Source organism: Hippopotamus amphibius, chromosome 4, assembly GCF_030028045.1.
Source record: "Hippopotamus amphibius kiboko isolate mHipAmp2 chromosome 4, mHipAmp2.hap2, whole genome shotgun sequence".
NCBI classification, from domain to species: domain Eukaryota; kingdom Metazoa; phylum Chordata; class Mammalia; order Artiodactyla; family Hippopotamidae; genus Hippopotamus; species Hippopotamus amphibius.
In genome coordinates this window covers 12,622,050-12,628,049 of record NC_080189.1, presented here as the reverse complement: position 1 = coordinate 12,628,049, position 6,000 = coordinate 12,622,050, and positions in this window count along the sequence as shown.

Genomic DNA, 6,000 nt, shown 5'->3' with positions numbered 1-6,000 from the left:
CAGCCCCAGAGAGGAGCGGTGGCGACTGGGGGTAGGAGGGGCGCTCAACTGGGGAGAGGCCCTTCGCACGAGCTGCTGGGGTCACCGGGCCCAGGGTGAGCGTGTTGGCCCTCTGCCACCAAACTGCTGCTGTGAGCACAGGAAGGAGATTGTGACAAAAGGACCCTGTGAAAGTAAACTTCTCCTGAGTATCTCTCCGTTTGGAATTTCTCTCCTTCATAACAAATAACAGAAAGGCCCAGAACTTTTTGCCTCCCGCCATGGCGTAGCTAGCCTATCTGTCTGCCAGAACAAGTAGTATTTTAGCGTCCCCTCCTCCCTCCCCATACAGCAATGCTATTTTCATTAACAGTCATGTAATAATCACTAATAATCAGCATACTGTTGATTTGTCCTTTAGATTTAACAAAGTCAACAATTGCAAAATAAGAATACGTTCACGTATGTCAACTAAAAGTTGAATTCAGAGTCAAGAAAATATCTCACGTACGAACCAAAATTTGTAGTTATCAAACAAAACTCTTACACTTCACAGTCAGTATTGTTTCACTGTTTAAAATTTTAAACACAAATAATCTTAAATCTTAAATTCTTCTATTCTCCGCATTTTTAGTTGATATATTTTGGCGTGATCATAATCTTTTACTCCAAATTTTAGTAAGCTCTAAAAAAAATGATATCTTCTTATATTACCATGCTATTACCTTACCTATCAAAATTATTTCTAATTCCTTAATACTACCAGTCATATTGGGATAGGGCCCATCCCCTGGGAATCCCAAAATATCACACCAAAATCCTCTTCATCTGTTAGGGGCATGTTAGCCTGCAAGTAAGAGAATACCAGACACCTGGAGTTTATCTAAAACCAGAGGTACACAGTTGTTGGCATGGATGTAGCTAATCAATGATGTCATCAAGGACCTAGTCACTTTCTATATTTCCACTTTGCATCCTTATTCTGTTGGCTTTTGTGTTCATGCTTGCCTCATGTAGCCTGTTGGTGTCTAGCTGTTGCCATGTATATACCTAAAGGCTGTAAAACTGCATTCAGGGAGAAGTAGCATAATAAAAAAATGGCTAGAAAATGGAACGTGTTGGATGGTGGTAAGAAATTAACAGCAGAAGTGTTCGTCTTAATGCTGGGGTTGAGGTGTCTCCTCTTTTGCTCCTGAGAACTCACTCCTCCAACACAGAGGTTCTGCTGCCTCAGGGAGCTGCCGTGGGCTCACATTTTAAATCCATATTCAAGGCAGGAAGAAGGGAAAAAGGGAAAGACTACCAATGTTGGGCATGTTCTTCTTTAAAGAAGATAAAACCTTTCCCTGAAACCGACCCCCCGCCCCCCTGCAAGTTTCTACTGCCATGACGTGCCCTCCCTGAACTCAAGGGGTGAAAGGAAACAATTAGCTTTTATATCCTCTTTAACAGAGGCAGGCAAGGGAGAAGGCCTGGTGCTGGGTCAGCCAGCCTACACGATCCACTACATCTACTGTACTTATGAATGTTGGCTGTGTGCGAGCTAGTTTGGGAAACAAAAGAGGCTGATGAACTTGATATTGGAAATTGATCTGGTGTGAGCAGAAGAGTTCATGGGAAAGTCGGAGGGCATAGAGCCAAGGAGGCTGGGAGAATGCAGCCCTCCAGAATGAGCAGAAATGGTGGTGAGAGCTTTGGGCTTCCACAGGCTATGGAAGGAGCAATCACAACCATTGGATCTCACGTCTGATGTCCGGATTATAATAACCTCTAGTTAATTCCTAATAAGAAGAGACAATTAGGGCCCAGACACACGCACAGAGGGAAGACAACATGAGGATAGGGGGAGAGAACGGCCACCAACCATCCAAGGAGAGAGGCCTCGGAAGAAACCAACGCTGCCAATACCTTGATCTTAAACCTCTAGATTCCAGAATAGTGAGAAAATCATGGCAGCACTGGCGGCAGCAGCGAGTGCCTGTAGTGCGATGTTGTCTGAGCTACTAAAGTGGCTGAAGAGGCAGGATGGTTTGGGGCTGCCTGGGCCCCCCTCCAGGATGCTGCCAGGTGTCCCTCTCCTCCCCCGGGAGCACAGAGATATATTATATACAAAGTCTTGAAATTCGGTGTGTCTTGGTGGGGGGCACCACTGCCTGCCCCTGGGCCCTTTTTCATTTTCTGAAAATCACTCTTGGGACCGCCGTCCTCGCTGCTGCGGGCATGTGCCTCAGTCCCTGCACCACCCCTGCTGCTGCCTGGGCAGGAGGAAGGGGGGGCACGGTGCCTGTCATTACTAAACATGAATTCCATTGAAAAAAAAGAAAATCAATTTTTGTGGTCACCCATTCTATGGGACTTTGTTATGGCAGCCCTAGCAAACGGATGCAGCTCATCATAGGTAGTCCCTGCCTAGCACATGCTGAATTCCACACTCAGAGAAACAGAGCAGGGCTCACCATAAACTACACTGTTAGTGCCAGCACTCTAGGTGAAATGAACCACACTCACCAGTTACCCAATGGTGGGCACACTCCCGTACTCCAAGTTCCCAGATCAAGCCAAGGGCTCACCTTGTAAGCAGGTCCTTCTACAGATCAGACAGACTATGTTAACTTTTTTCTACACACACACACACACACACACACACACACACACACACACACACAGCCATGAAGAAGAGGGCTGGCTGAGGGACCATGGGCGTGGACGGGACAGTGACTTCACAGCCAATCTGCCTGCAGCCTGGGCCTGGGAGAGGACCCATTCTTGCCTCAAGCCTGCCATGGCAATCAGGCTCCTCTGTGCCTTTTGCTTCCTGGGAGTAGGTGAGTTCAGAGAGTTGGTTCCAAACCCCTGTCCTATTATTTCTAGACCCTGGGTATGAGATGTTCCCCTCATCAGGCTTCCTGGTGGCCTCTTTTTTTCACCTCCTCCATCCCTTTTTCACAGGCCTCATGGATACAAAAGTAACCCAAACTCCAAGCTATCTGATCAAAAGAATGGGAGAGAAGGCTGTGATAGAATGTATACAGAACATGGACCATGAGAGAATGTTCTGGTATCGACAAGACCCGGCTCTGGGGCTGCGGTTGCTCCATTACTCAATCGGTCTTAACAGTGTTGAGGAAGGAGATATGCCCAGTGGGTACAGCGTCTCCAGGAAGAAGAAGGAGGGTTTCCCTCTGACCCTGGAGTCGGCCAGCACCAACCAGACGTCTGTGTATCTCTGCGCCAGCAGTTAATACACAGCGTGACACAGCCACATCCTCTCTGCACAAAAAGGGCAGTTGCCAGGGGTGGGGGTGGGGTGGGAGTGGGGTGACTCCAAGTCACGGCTGAGTTATGCTGCTCCTGCGGCACACGTGTGCCCTTTAGAAGAAAGGTAGACGTAAGGAGGAACCAAGCGCACAGCCGCACATCTTGGCCAGGACAGCTCTCGCCACCCCTTTCTAAGTCAGGGGCCATTCTGCCCAATCTTATATGATGTTTCCAACCCTAAATTCACGAGACTCTACCCCAACCAGGAGGAGGCGTGTCCTCTCTCAGATCCACACTGAGGAAGCCCTGCCCTGTCATTTTTTAAATTAGTTTTTCCTTTCCTTTCCTACCCGGTCCCTGTTACTATATATTTGCTACTCCGCTCAGTAACTGCTCTGGATGGAGGGCCCTCGCTAGAGGGCACTCACACATTCTAAACCCTTCGGTGAGATAAACTTTATTGTCCGTGTGCTGATTCCAGACAACCTGTGTAGAATTTGCCTTCTGTTCCTTCAATCCATAAAGAGGAAAACTCTGATAAAAATAAATCTTTCTCCAGGTTCTCTGAATGGTCAGTAATGTTTTATTGAAAAATTCTGATCAGGGAAGGAATAAACTCTGATGCCGGAGGTGGTAAGAATTAGGCTTTATCTGAAGCTGCAGTGGGGCTTCCTTGCTTTCTCCCTCACACGCAGGAAGAAGAGAGTTACTCCCAGAAGCTGTCCTAGAAGATTGAGAAAAACTTTCCCCAAAGGCCCTGCAGCCTCTCATAGCATCTCATTGACCTGAATTATGTCTCATATTCCTTCGTGAACCAATTACAACTAGGTTAGGATTATTTTGATGGACTGAAATGCATCCAGGTCTATTCCTGAAACAGGAAATAGGGTGAGATGCGCCTAACTTAATGGGCAGCACGGGAGAGAGAGAGATAACTAATCAAAGTTGTCAGCATCCTCCTAGGAAGGAGACCGAGGAGATGTATATTGTATGGGTGACTCTACTAATCGCGAATGCTGTCCACCAAGTATCTCTGGCTTCTCACCTTCCTGGCAGATGATGCGATTGTACTTCTTGGTTCTTGGAGGTTGGGGGTGGGGGCGTGAAATTCGTTGCCGTGAGTGATTAGTAAGCAGAAGTGACACGTGTCACTGCCAGGCCAGAGAATTTAATGGCCAATGTGAGGCCTCCAGACCTATCTTTAGTTCTGCTTGGGAGACAAGTGGGTGCTCGAGACGGTGGCTGCTGCTTCAGCCCACATCCCTGAATGAGGAGACCTAGGGCAGAGCCCCCAGCCCACCCGCGGTGGAGAGGAACCAGAAATAAACCTTTGCTTTTACCCTCCCCCCAAAAAAAAATTAGGCTATATCTATACTCACAATCAACTGGAGAAAGTGTGTCTGTTTATCTTTTTAAATTTATATAGTTTGGCTTGATTTATTCTTTATAAGCTCAGTTACATAGATTGATTTGAGATAATATATCAGTATTTTTTAATCATGACTATAGTATTCCAGGAAGCTAAGACTAGGCCATGGAAACAGAAGTAAATCAATAAAACAGTCACACATTTTGATGTTTCATATGGAGAAAATGAAAGATCGACATGAATATAAGAAAAACAGAGCACTGGAAGTTTGGGAAAAGGGAACATGGGGGACAGATGAAAACCTTGAGTGACTGGAGTTTAGCCACAGGTTTCCTGCTCTCTGTGTGGATTATTAGCTACTGCTTAAAATGATAATTAGGTACAGTGGTAATTAGGCACAGACCTTCAATATCTTCATTCCTCAAATTTTGATGCAGTCCACCTTGAAAGGGACAAAAAGGACATTTTATTTAAGAAAAACCTCTCTTAGAGAATCAGTAACTTGTGTAATATAATTTCCAGAAAGATAAGGACAGAATTGTATGCCAAACTAAATTTTTCCTTCCAACAGTATGACAGTCAACTTAGTTTTTATCTTCCATAGTGATTGAAAGAATATATGAGGAAATTGTTCAATTTGAGTATTTACTTATTACTATTTCTGTGTATGGGGTGTGTGTGTGTGTGTGTTGGTATATAAACTAGAGAAAGGTGAGATTTTTTTTTTTGTCCTGTATCTGTTTATTTTTTAAGAATGAAGCATCTACTATCCTCTCAGTAAATATTAAGTGAGCCTGTTCTGTTTGGGAGCACAAAAGAAATGTAAAGGGTATTAGAAATCCCAAACTGCAGGGAATTTGCAAAACCATTAATGAGACAAAACAAGCATATGAAAACATATTTTGAGTCAGTGCTAAATTTTTATGTAGAGGAATTCAAAGAAAAATGTAAATCAATTTGTATTACAACATTCAGGGTTAAGTTTATATGAGAGATATGACTTTGGATAAAAATAAACAAGGTCAAGGGGAACTATTGAAAGAAATTTTGTGCAGTGCTTTGTGAGAGGTCCCACTGAAATGAAGGCGTGAATTCTTTCTTTAAGGAAAGGCAGGTCCAGTAGTTAAGACTCCATGCTTCCAGTGCAGGGGGCACAGTTTCGATCCCTGCTCGGGGAAGTTCCACAAGCAGTGCAGCCAAGAAAAAATAAATTAATTAAAAAAAAAAAAGAAAGAAAGAAAAGGCAGGAATCACAGGTCAACCTGAGATCCAACATCCAGAAGAGAAAAAACATACCTTCACAGAATAACATCAAATAAGAGAACGCCTCTTAAGAGAACACCTCATCGGTACACAAACATGTACCTTCAGGGTGTCTGAGAGTCCTACAATCT